The sequence below is a fragment of the Chelonoidis abingdonii genome, chromosome 1 (genome assembly GCF_003597395.2).
Source record: "Chelonoidis abingdonii isolate Lonesome George chromosome 1, CheloAbing_2.0, whole genome shotgun sequence".
Lineage (NCBI taxonomy): Eukaryota > Metazoa > Chordata > Testudines > Testudinidae > Chelonoidis > Chelonoidis abingdonii.
The window spans coordinates 98147345-98163191 of record NC_133769.1 but is presented as its reverse complement, the minus strand read 5'-3'; the positions used below and the strand labels follow the sequence as shown (position 1 = coordinate 98163191).

The 15847-nt window shown below is 41.8% G+C and overlaps 1 protein-coding gene across 2 annotated transcripts in view; it reads left to right on the top strand.

The window, feature by feature from the left end:
* The first annotated feature begins 210 nt into the window (after positions 1 to 210).
* The window catches only part of GRAP2 (GRB2 related adaptor protein 2), a 38885-nt gene continuing 23248 nt past the window's right edge, over positions 211 to 15847 (top strand). The window contains exons 1-2 of one of the 2 annotated variants that reach the window (XM_075068156.1): positions 211 to 259; positions 339 to 410. The gene's annotated coding sequence lies outside the window, so the exon portion shown is untranslated. Of the gene's footprint in view, positions 411 to 15847 lie in introns of both variants that reach the window. The other variant, XM_075068157.1, reaches the window with a different exon arrangement.

The following is a 15847-nucleotide window of genomic DNA, read 5'->3' as shown; positions in this document are numbered from 1 at the left end:
TTAGAGCACAGAACTGCAGTAGCATTCATTAAAACTCCTATGATATCGGTTTAGCCCTGGCAGTGAAAAAACAAAACCATACTAAGCTAACTAAGCTCCACGCCCAGGGCTGTGAGCTGTCGTGTCTACTAGTTCCTGCGTGGTTTGTGGTTTGCACATGACTGCCTGATTGGCTGAACTTCATGGTGAAGAGAGGAGGGTGCACAGGATGAAAGGTTTGTTGTATGGTCCTGAATGGCTCCACAAGCATCTACCCTTGGTAAGCGCTTAATCTGAAGACAAGAACCAGCTGGCTTTATGAAATGCAGGCTGTTCAATATCATTTTATTTCATCATAGAGTCTGCAAGTCTGGAATATAACAACCAGAAGCAAAGCAAAGACTCTTTCTCAGTCTTCCCTACTCTCAAAGGTATGTGACTATTATAACATTTGCTTTCAGTTCTTTAACAACAAATGGTGCCAGTTCAAGTGAGTCTGAGGCCCTTTGCAACATTATGCAACTGACACCCCAGCGGTAAGGCCTGAGATTGTTTGTTTGCACATCTGCCACACTTGCATCAAACTTCTAATCCTGGCAGTTTGGGGAGGGATGGGAATGTGTCCAGAACCGGTGTGTGTATTGAGAGTGTTGGAAGAATAAGGGCAGGAGATTTCCTTTAAATCAGAAGGGGAAAAAAACTGCATTGTCTTTCAGTCAGGGCTGTGATAAAAGGGAAAACATCCAGATTCCCCAGGGGCTTAATGTTATCTTGATAGAGCTCTCAGTCAGCACAAAGCAGCTATTCTCTACAAAATATTCCACTGGAGCATCCTGGCTGGGATAGGGCCCTCCATGAGCTAGATGCCCCCTGCAGCCAGAGTTTTGGCACTATTGTCTGAACTGCCCCCCACAAATAGAACATTCATACTTTGTAGTATCCTATGTGATATGAGCTGGGGAACTCCAACTCCTACATCACAGAACCGCCATCATCATTGACAACAAGAGCCATCTCAGCAAAGAAGCCAAGGTGTGACTGGGCCATTAAAATTCACCCCAACTTCTCCCTCCTGATTAATTAGTCAGTAATTGTAAAGCATTTTGGAGATTCAAAGTGCTGTAATTGCTACATGCTCTATTTATTAAGAGGCACTGTCCCTTCAGGGCAGGGTTGAGATACATGGTGATAGTAGTATATGAGGCGAAAGTTCACACTGCTTTGCCCATGTGGTGTGCCCATTCTGGGAACAGCTGGAGGACTTCAGTCTCCAAACTTTAATCCAGCACCTCTCATCAGAAGAAAAATTAATAAAAAAAAAAAATTCCAAACGGTCTTTCAGCACCAACGGTGGGAACAATTTTGTTATTTACATTTGTCTGGAAAAGAATGTTTCCCTACTGGCCAGGTTGCTGGTAAATGAATGGTGTGGGGTACAGATGAAATGGATCAGGGGCTAGGTGTGGGGAACGCATGTTCCTTATTATTACAATGTAGATCCAGGAAAGTAAAGCTCGTCCCTGGCCCTCTAACGCAGACCTGAGGTTCTTATTTATACTGACTTTAATTTGCATTTCTGCCTTTCTTACATCCATCCTTGGCAATCACACCAGGTAAGGGAATTTAGGTAGGTTTGTGGGTACAGAACAGAGCACTTGTGTCATAATGCTAGCCGCTGTGTGTTACTAGAGAGACAAGGTGGGTGAGGTAATACCTTTAATTGGACCAACTTCTCTTGCTCTTCAGGTCTGCGTGAGCTTGAAAGCTCGTCTCTCTCACCAATAGAAGTTGGTCCAATAAAAGATGTTACCTCACCACCTTGTTTCCCTAATACCCTGGCACCAACAGAACTACAACAACCGTCCATACAACTATGTGTTACTATCATTTGTGTAAGTAGCAGAACAGGAAAGATTTGGACGGGAAGGCTAGGTGGACTATAGCCCCTCTAAATCTAATAGTATTTTATCTAGATGCTCTCTACTCCTTAAAATGATTCCATTTGAGGGATGTTCCTATGCAAGATAAAAATTGTCCCGCGCTCTGCCAATTCAAAGTTTTGAATATCTCCCAGTATCCAGTGCCTCAGCTGCTCATCTCAGTTGTCCGTCTTGCTGTTTTATTGCTTCTCTCTTTTCAGATCGTAAGAATGTCTCTTTCCCCGCAGCCAGCTGCTTTGTCTTGTTTTGTTACACTTTTAGCTGGAGGCAGTGTCTTCTGACTCTACTGTTATTTCTGGGCAGAATGAAAATAACCCTCCATCCCTTCTTCCCATTTCTTTCCTGTATAATGCTCCTATCCTTGAATTTTTCTGCTGGTTTAGATGCGTGTGATTCACAGCCAAATATTGATTTCCCTTATCTACCTTCATAGTCCATGTCTGTTGTACATAATCACTGGAAGTTAGCCACAGTACCCAAACAGTGGCAAATGTGTTGCCATTCACATAGTAGTATTAGCTACTCTTGATCCTTCCAGATATTTCGGATTTTTTTTAACTGTGTTAAGACTACTGTCCTCCTCTCCCATTTTTCCTTCTCTCCAGGCCTTGGTTGTGGTTTAAAAGAAACCTAACTTGGCAGCCAACTTTCAGCTGATTAAAATGGTATGAAGCGTATAATCATCATCATTTGCCTGACTGGAGGATCGTGCACGGCCGCAGACACAGTCCAATCAATCTATGTGCAGTCCCACAAATCCCATGCTTTCTTTCAGAATCTTTAATTTTGCAGCACACTTGAGAGCTATAGAAAGGAGACTTCTTCACTCATTCAACTTAATTCTTCGTCAGTCCTAGTAAGCGTGCCTTTCCATTATCATTACCCCTTAGTTCCAGTGGAGGCTATATTACAATAACCTTTTGTACCCACTGTGTATGCTTTTTATCCTAAAATCTCCAAGTGCTTTACAAAGGTGGGTAAATATTAATATCCCCATTTGACAGATGAGGAAATTTAGGCACACAGCGGTGAAGTGGCTTGTCTAAGGACATGCAACAAATCAGTAGCCAGGCTGGGAAGAGAACCTTGACTCCTGATCTTGTTTTTTAACCACTAGACAATACTGACTTGTTTTACATTTTATATTGGTACTTGCATTTCAAACATTTTTTTAAAATGTATTAGACGTACATATGAATACAGATAGAATCTGCAGTGACAGTAGCTAAGCTAAACATTACAAGGACTATTCCCCTCATAATTCAGGGCATAAACTGATCCCCCATGATACAGCTAGAGGACCATTCCAGCGTTTGATGCCTTATTTAAATACTTCTGACTTTGGTCACTGATGGAGATGGGTTACTTGGCTAGATGGACCAATGTCTGTTCTGCTACAGCTATTGCTGTGTTCTCATTACAGCAGATGTGTAGCTGGGAGGGGGATGCATATTTTTGCTATGGCTCTAACCCAGCTCCTTGTCTCTGAAGGAGAGACACTGTAAACACTGTTTTTAGAAGGATGTTAAAAATAAATGAGAGAGAGAGAATGATTTTGAAAGAGTCTGAGTTTTTTTGGGGGGGAAGGAGGATAAACTTTTTTTTAATTATTCTGCAGAGCAGAGACCCATGCTGTGCACCACTTAACCACTGTCTAACTAGAGGCAGTTAACGTCCGAGGAACAGGTTCATTAAGAATGGCAAAACGATGAGGAATTGACCTGTGAAGGTTAACTCTAAGAAATGTTATGTGATGAGAGGAAATGACTGTAGTACCTAAATTCCAAACTGAAAACCTGGTTTCTCTCTCTTAGGGCTGTATAGATGTGTCTCCCCCACACCTTGCGCCCCAGTATCTTTGGCCCCTCGGCCGCACAATGAGCGCCCTGCAGTCAGCACTGCCCTAACCCCTATCTCCTACAAGTGTAAAAATAAAAATAGAAGGAGGGAATATTTAAAATTGTCAAAATTAGAAAAAAATAAAAATCAAATTCTGCCAAGCCTAATAATAATCACTAGAGAAGCCATTTTGAGCTGGAGAATTCCCTCTGTCTCCACATTCTGTTGAAGAGCTTTTATAGTTTTATGCATTTTCCCAAGACTTATGGGGACATTTGGAGAGTACCATGATGGTAACCAAAGTTTTAGCTCTTTTAGGTACATTGTGAATTCATCAGGTAGGATCTGGTCAGTCCTTGAATGAGGAAACATCCAAGGAAACCTCAGCACTTCAGGAAATGATGTTAATGACTTTGTGTAGTTGGCACATTTTCCTCCAAGTCACTACTGAACTGATTGCCCAAGCATCCTTCTTTCAAATGAGGAATAGAAGTGAAGGTCACCCTATTATTATTAAATATCCTTTAGCCCTGTACATAAGAATTAAAATGTTAATCTGTTTTCCTGGACAGATTCTGGGTATCTAACTTTTTAGTTTTATATGGGCATTTGTTACTTCTGCTCTTATACTGCTGTGAGGTGCTGTGTTCCACCTCAGATAAAATGATATGTGCACAGAGGGGAAAAGAGGTTCCCACGCAGGGTGCAACTAATGGTCTGCCAGTCACTTGCAGCCTCAGAACAGGTGCTTTGAGGTGGATGTAGTGGTCAGGGGACATGGCTAACATGTTGTAGCATGTATGCTGCCTGTCTCAGCTGCCCTACATCTTGATTAGATTACTTTTAGCAGGAATAATCTTGCATAAGAGGTATCGGGAGCGTACTATTCTATGTAGGGCTATGACAGGCAGCATTTGTGCGGACATTTTCCCTAAGTTTGCAGCCCATCAGTACAACAAAAATATGTAGGGCCTGAATTTAATCCATAATTTGTAAAAATGCTTTGGGGTCTGTCAGGATGAAAGGTGATTTTTCTATTATTATTATTATTATTATTTTATTTATTATTATTTATTATTGCTATATCAACCCACTCACCTCTGGATTTTTATTTAAAATTGTTTCTTTAGATTTGGGGCAGAAGGGGATTTTTACAATGATGTTTTCTCACTCAGTGTAAACAATAGCTGAGCCCACATTTTCAAAATTGACCACAAATTTGGGGTATGTCACATTTTGGTGACCAGCCTTAAGCACCTTGAGCTGATTTTCAGAAGGTCTGAGCACCTGCAGTTCACACTGACCATCTGGAATGGTGGTGCTCAACACTTGGGCAAAGTCCAAATTGTCTCAGGTGGAGCAACTCAGAAATATGGTACCGAGAGTCAGTGACTGCTTTTAGAGCTTTTGACTTTGATATATGCTGCACAGATTGTTACCTTTGTTTATAAAAACTAATTTGAAATAGCTTCAGGTTTTAAAAAAATGCCTGCAAGATAATCACTTATAGCATGTTATACATGATATTGAAATTGACCATTGCACCTTTCCATATCTTGTGGCAGATAGATTAGGTGAGGGGGGAAGAAATGGCATTAGAAAATAGGAGAATTGAGACCAGTGTACAGTAAGAGTAGGTTATTTTTTTCATCTAGAATGCAGAAATGCAATATTGTAGATGTTTTTAGATTTATTGCCTTTGGATAAAATTCTCTCTGGTGTCAGGAACCAACATAAGTTCTATTTGCCACCGAAGTACCACTAAATCCTTTTTTGAGGGCCGAAATGTCATTTAAATGGCCCATGGCCGTTGTGCTCGTTCACTGCAGAAGGGTGAATTTCATCCTAGTATCATTTCTAAGACTCACTGCTAGTCTGCTCAGAGAGCCACTTGTTTGCGGTGGTATTGTACCTGTGATGTTCCCACAATATTAGTGAGACAGTGGGTGAGATAATATCTTTCATTGGACCAACTTCTGTTGATAAAAGAGACAAACTTTTGAGCTTATGCAGAGCTCTTCTTCAGAGAGTCACTGGCAGCTATCCTGCTGCAGAGACCTTACCACATTTGTGATGCATCTTGAAGGGTACAGGCTGCTCAACTTCTAAAGTTTGCAGCTCCTGAGGCTCCTTCCTGCAGACTTTGTAAAGTAGATTAGATAGAGCCATCTGGTGGTGTGTAGTCAAATAGTTTCCCATACTGGATTTTCCTTTTTCTTTCAAAAACTCATAAAAAATTCTATTTTAAAAAAAATGTTATATGAAAGGAGTGTTAAGCATTCAAACGTCAGGAAATACTAACAAGAACTTTAGCCTCTTGTTCATATGCTGTATAATAGCGTGTAATTGTGTCATTGAAGGCTAGTTCTCAAATAATAGAATATAACATCATACCAGTGTTTTACAGCCTTGTAAAATGCATCTCATAAGGTGTACACTGAAAAGAACACTTGCCTCATTTATTGAACATCTGGTATATAAACAACTTTCAGGGACTCTATTTTTTTAATTTATTATTTTTATTACAGCAGTGCCTATGGACTGATCAAGAATGGGGCTCCAGTGTGCTCGGCACTGAGCAAACACGGGGGCAAATCAGCTGTTGTAAAGTGTCATTGCTCCATTGAGCTAGCCCCATAGAGTAGTGGACAGTCCCTGTCCCGAAGAGCTTGCCGTCTAAATAGACAAGAATAACACAGGGGAGGGGATAGGGATAGACCACAAAAGTAGGATCAGCAGTGTGATGGGCTGCAAATATCCGGTTAATTCCATGATTTGCTTTGTTTTTAATGTTTTTGTTTGGGAGGGTTGTTCGGAGGGGACTCTGGCAAACACAGAGCACTACAGAGTAGCGGAAGATACTAAGCACAAGTGATAAAAAAAGTATGACATTTTGTTGCATTATTTGAGAACTGGTGTATGATCACCTAAATATATTGCAATTCATATGCGCAAGTCACTAGAATTAAGGTCACACATACCCATTGGTGAACATGTGGACAAAGACTGAATAAATGGGTTTTGCTCATATAACTGAGGGAGCTGGGGGGATGGAAACCTTACCTCATAAAGGAAATAATGCTCAGGACACGCATACAGCTGGGTCACATCAGGCTATTGTTGAGTATGTGGTAAAGTAGCAGATGTGATTCTTTGTCCTTGTGGATTTGTACTACGGGTGTCTCCGTTGGTCATTTCCCCCCCCAACACACCCATTTTTGCCCCCTATGTGTGGCCTGTGCATTTTCATGAAAGGTGCATGTGGCTGTGTGGAGTTCCCCTCTGGGGAGACTCCACTGGTTTAATCATCAGCATGATGGAAATGCAGAGTTCCCACTGCCTTAAGGCCTGTATGTGTCTGTTGGACTTATTAATATGGCTGTTTGTTTCTCTAATCGTGATAACCTATTGGAATTGGATTTACACCTCATTCCACTTTATCCATTTTACAAAGCCAATACAAGCATAGTCTTGTTGGCTGATCTGCATTAACAATGAATTAATGTTTCTTGCTGCCACCCAAATAAATAAAAGAACATAGTTTTTAGACTTTCTGAACCTGAACTGAATGTGCCCTTTTACCGGCTTTATTTAATAGAATGCAGTCACCTTAAATTAAGCCCAATGTTTAGATGGGGGGAAAGTAGAGAATATGAAACTTAATATCAGAAGGAATGGCATGAATGTATAGTTTAATTTCAATTAAAACCATTTTATTTTTGGATTTAAATATCCCCCTGCAACACTGTGAACCCAAACTGCAGCGCTGGGCAAAAATGATTATACCCAGAGTAGAAACGACCAGGCTGAGTTCACTGAGCTGGCTTAATGAAATGCAGATTAAATAAACTGCAGGATTGGTGGGAAAAAAAACAGTAAGCCTTTTAACAATATTTAAGTCTTAACAACTAGAGACAATATTAGTTACTAGGCGATTTTAAAAATAACGTCTATCCTGACAGTGTCCTTTGCCCATATAGCATGCTTCAAGTCTATTCCAGTGTCCCTGCAACCATTGCTGCCGGCACAAATACATTCTAAGCTCTGTGCAAAAATTGATGTGGCTGTTTCGAGCCTGAGGCAGGATGCCAGGGCTCTGCCCAATCCTCACCACCTTTGCCCTGCTCGATCTGTTTGTGATCTAATCTCTTGGAGAATGAGTCCATGGATTTCCATTGAGTTATTCTTCTCAGTAATATTTTCCTTCTCTTCTTGTGACATATCCTTGATTAGACTCAAATAAGTATCTTTTCCACTCACCTCCTCCACCCTTTGAAATTATTTCCTGTGCAGTATTTCAGCAAAGTCTTTATCTATTGCTATTACCTTATCTATTACTTTTTAAAATCAGTACACATTCAATTTTTTGGCCAGAATTTCAAAACTGGGGGCCTAAAGTTAGGTTCCTAAACCCATATTGAGGCACCTGGATAAAAGTGACCTTGATTTTTCAAAGGTGTTGAATGCCCACAGCTCCAGTGGAAATCAGTGTGAGGTGCAGGGGGTCAGCACCTCAGGAAATCAAGCCACTTTGTTTTAGGAGTCTAAACATGAATTTAAGAGTCTAAATTTAGGTCAGATTTGAAAAAAATTGTCCTTTATCCTTTCCTCGGGGGTCTTTAAATAGATTCCCATTGAATGTTCAGTTGGGACCAGATTTCAATGGGAGTTAGATGCCTAAACACCTTGGAGGATCAGGCCATAATGCCCGTATTCCTGGTCATGTTAATACACACACACACATACATTCACTGTCCTCCATGTGCATGCATAGAGCACAACTGCCTGTGCTCATGCACACACAGGGCAATTCATATGCAAACTCTCAGACCTGTGCTTACATGTATGCAGCACTTCGGCTCATAATTATGTGTGAAGTAAATTTATAAGCAAATTCACAGATGCCCACTCATGCTCAGACATACATGCATAACAGAACAGTTGCTCGCACACCCAGAGGCAACATCAAAGTCACGCACTGACACTCTCACACAAACAGATGTACTTGCAAGCTCACATTCTCACACATGCATCAAGTCATGCCTTAGCTGGTACCTCCTATGTGTCTTGCATACATATTCTGTAGCAGATAATTTCAATCTTTTTCTTCCCATTCTGTTTAACGAGCAAATGTGGTAGCACATCAAGATCAGAAATAAATGTAGTGGAATGACTTCAGTCAGCCTGAAATGTCAAATGACTCATTCACAACCTTTAAGCAGAGTTCCCTCTTTTGCCACATGCATTCTATTAAATAGGACTGGAAACCTTGTGGTTCCCTGGTACAGAGCAGCAATTGATCACTTTCTCACAGATAGGGTAAATTAGCAATTATATTTGTATGTTATGCAGGGGTTGCAGACAAGGCTTCAGTTAAACTGGCTACTGTGATGGTTGCAACTAGGGTGACCACAGCAACTAGGGTGACCTAGTTGGGTGACCAGCTGTTCCGATTTTATAGGGACAGTCCCAATATTTGAGGCTCTTTCTTATATAGAACCCTATTACCCCCCACCCCCGTCCTGATTTTTCACACTTGCTGTCTGGTCACCCCAGTTGCAACATCACTGCTCACACTGTGGGAATGGGAATCATGGAATCTCCAAGGCCTGTCTCTTTTCAGAAGTTGACCTGGTTTAAGGATTTATCTATACATGGAATGATTACAGAATAGCTATTTCAGACTAACTCCATGTGTGAACACTCTTATTGCTCTTTAAATTCACAACCTCCCTTAATCCAAATTAACTTTCAAGTGTAGACAAGCCCTAAATCATTGCCATGCCTTTAGTTAAATTGGTGTAATTTCTGTGTGTGGACAAATCCAAGAAGGTATCCACGTTTACCTTCTGGTCGAAAAGAAAATGGATTTCTTCTTGGAACTGCACCTTTAATTTTTAAAAAATCCGTTATTGTAATTAATTACTTTAAAAACCCTGCACAAGCATTCACACATGCAAAAACACTCTCTCAGGGCCTGATTCTAATTTCAACATATGGCCCTGTTACACCACTCTGGCATTGTAATGGAGCCTATACTTAAATGAGAAGCAAGCCTTCAGACAAAAAGCAGTGTTAATGGAACACTGAGGTTCAGAGTGTAAATATAGAAGTCAGAACATTTATAAATTAAGGCCCCCAAGGAAACATTAATTCTACCACTTGGTACATATCTATAGTAGCAGTTTTAGTTGCTGTTTTTGCAGTTCAATGTGCTCCTTTGTATACAGAGTGGATCAAATTCAGGTCTGAACAAATGTCACTGAGAGCAGAAATTGGCCTCGTATGTACAATGTTGCCAAGTTAAAATTGCTATTATGAACCTTAATTATGGGATTTCTTATACTTGTGCTAAATTCTCATACTTAACTTTGTATTGACCTAGGTTGTGGTATTTAATCTTATTTTAACTGTTACGTTAAAGATTAAAAAAGAAAGGATAAAATATAAGGAAAAAAGGTGAAAGAAAAAGAGAAAACTGTGCAGTAATAAACCACAGCTTGTACAATCAGAGGCAATTTAGTGCAAAAATAGAACTACAGTTAAAAGGATAAAGGAATGCTACATTTCCTTATTGTGTTAACTGTGCTTCCACTTTGTGCAAAATTATATCTCCTGGCACAGACTGTAATTTTAGTTGCAGAGTTACAGGTTTTTCACAGTTGTCTGTGTTGCCAAACTCAATCGTATGAAAAAGTAAGGAAAATAGCAGTTACCTTACTGATATTCTGCTTCCTATTTTACACAAAATTGTATCTGCTAGCATGGTGAAGCACGTGCAGTAACTGACTTGAAATGCAATCTCATGTGCTTGTCTATATTAGCAGACTTTCATACCACGTTCAGACGTGTCATAGTAATGTATTCCTATATATCAGGGTGCAGTAGAAATACAGAATTTGTCTTACCAGATCAGACAATTGGTTTATAATGCCCAGTACTGTATTTTGTGTATGGTCCAGTACCTGAAATTTCAAAGAGAAATGAAATTCTCCTATTTTGTACCCAGTCAGTTGTTGATGGTGACAGGAATTCTTTCCTGACCCTCATGGAGATCAACTTATGCTTTGAAAACATAAGATAGGTATGCTAAAATAAGGATAATCATAATTACAGATATTATTATTGGTTATAAAATAGAGAAACATGCACAGACACAGTAAGGATACCATCCATGCACACACAGAGTGCATATGCAGGTACAGACATATAAGCCAGAATTTTCAAAAGAGCTCAGTTCTCAGTTAGCACCAGAATAAGTGGCTATATTTTCAGAAAAGTGTACATGCTGGGTGCTGAGCTCTTTATCCATCCACGAGTGTCACAATGGCAACTACTGGGTATTGAACACTTTTGAAAATCTGTCCCATATTCAAGTGCCTAAAGAGGAGCTGAGCTCTTTTTAAAATCTGGACCCAATTGTAGGTACTGAAATCTTTTGAAAATCTGGCCCATCGGGCCAGATCCTGAGTCCTACTCTGGCTGCTTTGCACCATACCAGCAGCACAAAGAAGCTCTAATGCTAGTGCTTCTGCACCCTGAAGGATTTTCTTTGGATTGCGGAATCCTTGTGAAGTGTAGCATCATCTTTGACACCTTCTATCCCAACCTCTTCTGTAAGGAATATAGGAAGAATGCTTCTATGTCCAGCTGGTCATGGGCTGCCAGAATGGCCATTTGGAGCTGCTATGTTTTAGAGCAGCCCTGGGGCTGGTCTAAATGTACATTGGGCTCAGATGTACCCTGGAGACCTGATTTGTGCTAATTAGCCCCAGGATCTACAGCAGTGGTGGGCAACCTGCAGCCAGGGAACCGCAGCCACCAGGAGATGTGGGTGGCTGTGCAAATGTAAATAAACTGTCTGGCAGCCTGCCAGTGGATTACCCTGATGGGCTGCATGTGGCCTGCAGGCCACAGGTTGCCCACCACTGAGCTACAGAGTGCAAAGATGGCCAAATGACACCTTTCATCCCCTGTATTTCAGCCTTGTGCCACTGATCAGTCAGAGCAGAGGCTATGGCCCTTAGAGTATATACGCATGTATGCAAACCCATATATGCATGACAGCAATCTCAGACGTACATTCATGCACTTACACAGTATTTCCTTACACATATCTATATGTACTCAGAGATATAAGCAGTTTATTTCCACACTTGTGGCCTAAATGCACACTAAGTGCAAACACCATACATACAAAAGCAGATTTACATGTGTGCACAGCACAAGTACAAATGCGTGCACATTTCACGCACTGAAGCACATGATTGGTATTCAGCTAACACTGACTTGCATTAAAATACATAACAGACCGTACTAAAACTTACAAGGAACCTTGAGAAAAATTGAGAGACAGTTAACTAGATAAGTTATGATGAGATCAAAAAGCCTCTTGAATACAAGGAAGTGGCTACATTTTTCATACTTTATGTATTTATTTGGGGGGTTAGTGAGGGGAGCTGGTCAATTTTGCAGAAAGAGATCATTCAGAATATGTTCATATCAGACAGTATTCCTCAAGTGCCTTCTCTTTAGGAGCAGTTAGGAAAAAATGATTCTGTACAAAGTTGTTAATGGGGGCTGCATTAGCAACCCCTTATTTCTCTGTCTGATAGAAAGACAGCATGTTCGCCGTTACACTTCCAGAACCCTGATCACTGCAGATTAGGGGCGCATTGCCTGGCTGACTTAATCAAGCAAGTTAAAATATATTTATCATGATTAAAGGGGAGAAACAGGGTGTGGGGAGAGGAAAAGGAGGGAGACATCAACCTTCCCTAGCTTCATATGGAGGTTCAACAAAGCCCAATGAATCACAGGGCACTCATCAGGGATAATTTAAATCCTGGAATGGAATGTTTGCTTGAGTGCGCTAGGCTTGGGTTCCGACCACCAAAGAAAACTGTCTCTCACTCTGTCTCTCTCCTGCAACAGCAGGGAAGAAAATCAGCCGCCCGTGCAGCACATTTTAATTCTGTCCTGATGGCCATGCCGCCCCCGCTTAGCTTATCTGCAGTTCAAATTGATATCAGAGAATACTGCAGTGACAGGATCAACTATCATCATCGCTTGAATATATGAGTCTGTCACTGGTATTAGTGTCATGTTTATCTTTCTTTGCAAGCACAGGGCACCTTTTGCACCAGGCTCTGGGACTTTATAAGAGGCCTATGGGGGGGAGAGGAGGGCTTCCTTCTTTGTCAGCAGCATCACCTCCTTCTCCCCTTCCACCCATATGCTGCAGATATTTTTCAGATTTTGAGCAGTAAATGAAAGAGTATTTTAAAACCACAGGGCCAGATCTTCAGCTGTTGTAACTCAGCATAACCCATAGACTTCAGCAGAGCTATACCAGCTAAAGATGAGAGTTGTTGGGTTTTTTTTAATCAGTCTTGCTTGAATGTAGAATATGAACCTGTAAAAAATCATTAGGATTTCTGAGCAGAGCTCATACTCCTGAAGCCACAGATCCCAGTGCTGCGCCAAGCTGACCCGTCTGGCATCGATGTTGCATTGTAGTCAGCTACATATTAGGACAGAGATGGAAGATCTGGTGGCACAGTGAGTGTATTTCACTCATCATTTATGTAGAGAATTTTGTGGCACAGCAGGCCTGGTTTGCTTGGGTGCGTTCAAAGCATTAGGCAGCACAGCCAGTGCACCACGCTTGCTTGTATCTGGACTATTGGGCAGCAGTGGAGCAGTTCAGTAAAGCTAACAGAAATACAGAAGGATGGTTGGGAACTAAAGGATTAGGCAGAAAGGGGCCAAAACATCCCATTCTCCATTGTAGTTAGTTGCTGCCTCCTCGTCAGCCGATCCCCACTCAGTTTTGCCATGGTTCCGTTTTTGTGATCTCACAATTGCTGCCAAGGTGATAAACTGTGATGACAAGAGAACAGTTCAGTGTAATCACCTTACAAATTCAGGAGGACATAACTGATTAGAATGGATAAAGCTGCTAGTGAAACACTAATAACTCAGGGTATGTCTACACTACGAAATTAGGTCGAATTTATAGAAGTCGTTTTTTAATAAATTGTTTTTATACAGTCAGTTGTGTGTGTCCCCACTCAAAATGCTCTACATGCATTAAGACAGCGGACTGCGCCCACAGTACCGAGGCTAGCATCGACTTCCGGAGCATTGCGCTGTGGGTAGCTATCCCACAGTTCTCGCAGTCTCCGCTGCCCATTGGAATTCTGGGTTGAGATCCCAATGCCTCATGGGGCAAAAACAGTGTTGTGGGTGGTTCTGGGTAGATGTCTTCAGGCCCCCCTCTCCCTCCCTCCGTGAAAGCAACAGCAGACAATCATTTCGCACCTTTTTTCCTGGGTTACCTGAGCAGACGCCATACCACGGCAAGCCTGGAGCCCATCCAGCTCACCGTCATCGTATGTCTCCTGGGTGCTGGCAGATGTGAGACTGCATTGCTACACAGCAGCAGTTCATTGCCTTTTGGCAGCAGATGGTGCATTACGATTGGTAGCCATCGTCATCGTATTCCTGGGTGCTCTTTTAGCCAAACTCGGTGAGGTCAGTCGGGGTGCCTGGAGAGACATGGGAGTGACTCAACCAAGTCATCCCCATCTTCTGCCAAGCATCCAGGAAATGATGATGGCTAGCAGTCGTACTGCACCATCTTCTGGTAAGCAGCCAGGAGATGATGATGGCTAGCAATCATAATGCAGCATCTTCTGCTGAGCACCCAGGAGATGACGATGGCTAGCAGTCGTACTGCACCGTCTGCTGCCAGCCTAAGATGTAAAAGATAGATGGAGTGGATCAAAACAAGAAATTGACCTGATTTGTTTTGTGAAATCAATGGCCTGCTAAACCCAGGGTTTTGAGTTCAATCCTTGAGGGGGCCATTCTGTATGACAGTTATTTGTGTTTCTCCTTGATGCAAAGCCACCCCTTTTGTTGATTTTAATTTCCTGTAAGCCATGTCGTCAGTCGCCCCTCCCTGCATCAGAGCAGTGGCAGACAATTGTTTTGCGCCTTTTTTCAGCGTAGACACCATAGCACTGGGATCATGGAGCCCAGTCAGATCACCGCAGAAATTATGAGCACTGTAAACACCACATGCATTATCCTGGAGTATATGCAGAACCAGAAGCTGCAAAAGCAAAACCAGATGAGGAGGCGATGGCAGGTGACGAGAGTGATGAAGACATAGACATGGACATAGACTTCTCACAAAGTATGGACCGGGCAATGTGCCCCGGCTATGTGCACATCATGCTGATGAGCTCTGCATGGTCACCTGTACTGATCAGCTCACCACGCTGCCAAACAGGAAATGAAATTCAAAAGTTCACGGGCCTTTTCCTGTCTATCTGGCCAATGCTTCTGAGTTGAGAGCGCTGTTCAGAGTGGTCACAATGGAGCACTCTGGGATAGCTCCCGGAGGCCCATACCATCGAATTGCATCCACACTACCCCACATTCGACCCAGCAAGAACGATTTCAGTGCTAATCCCCTCGTCAGAAGTGGAGTAAAGAAATCGATTTAAAGAGCCCTTTAAGTCAAAAAAAAAAAAAAAAAAAGGGCTTAGTCGTATGGATGGGTCCAGGGTTAAATCAAGGTAACGCTGCTAAATTCGACCTAAAATCGTAGTGCAGACCAGGCCTCAGTAATCTGCTGTGAGGGGAAGGGAAACGTAGAAGAGGAACTTGGCAGGATCAGAGGGATGGAGAGAAAATATTTCATCTTGTCATGTTTGTCAATGGTTTGAAAGATGTTCCTCTACTTTCATTTAAAAATGAAAGTAGAGGAACATAGCAACATATTATTGCAAAACAAAAATCCCTCCAACATACCAATGTGTTCTTCAATTGGAACGGCAGAGGATATCTTTTGAGGTGGATTAACAGAGGAGTGGGGAGAGGCCACATGACTGGGATAGCAAATTGCTCTGCAGTTCAGGATTAAGGCCTTGTCTACATACTAAAGTTGTACCACAGTTATTCTGGTATTGTTAAAGTTCTACAACCTCCCCCCTCTGCCCTCGCTGTGGACGCAGTTATAATGATATAACGGTGCTTATACAGTTATAGCTTGTTCCTGTATGGGGAGGGATGCCATG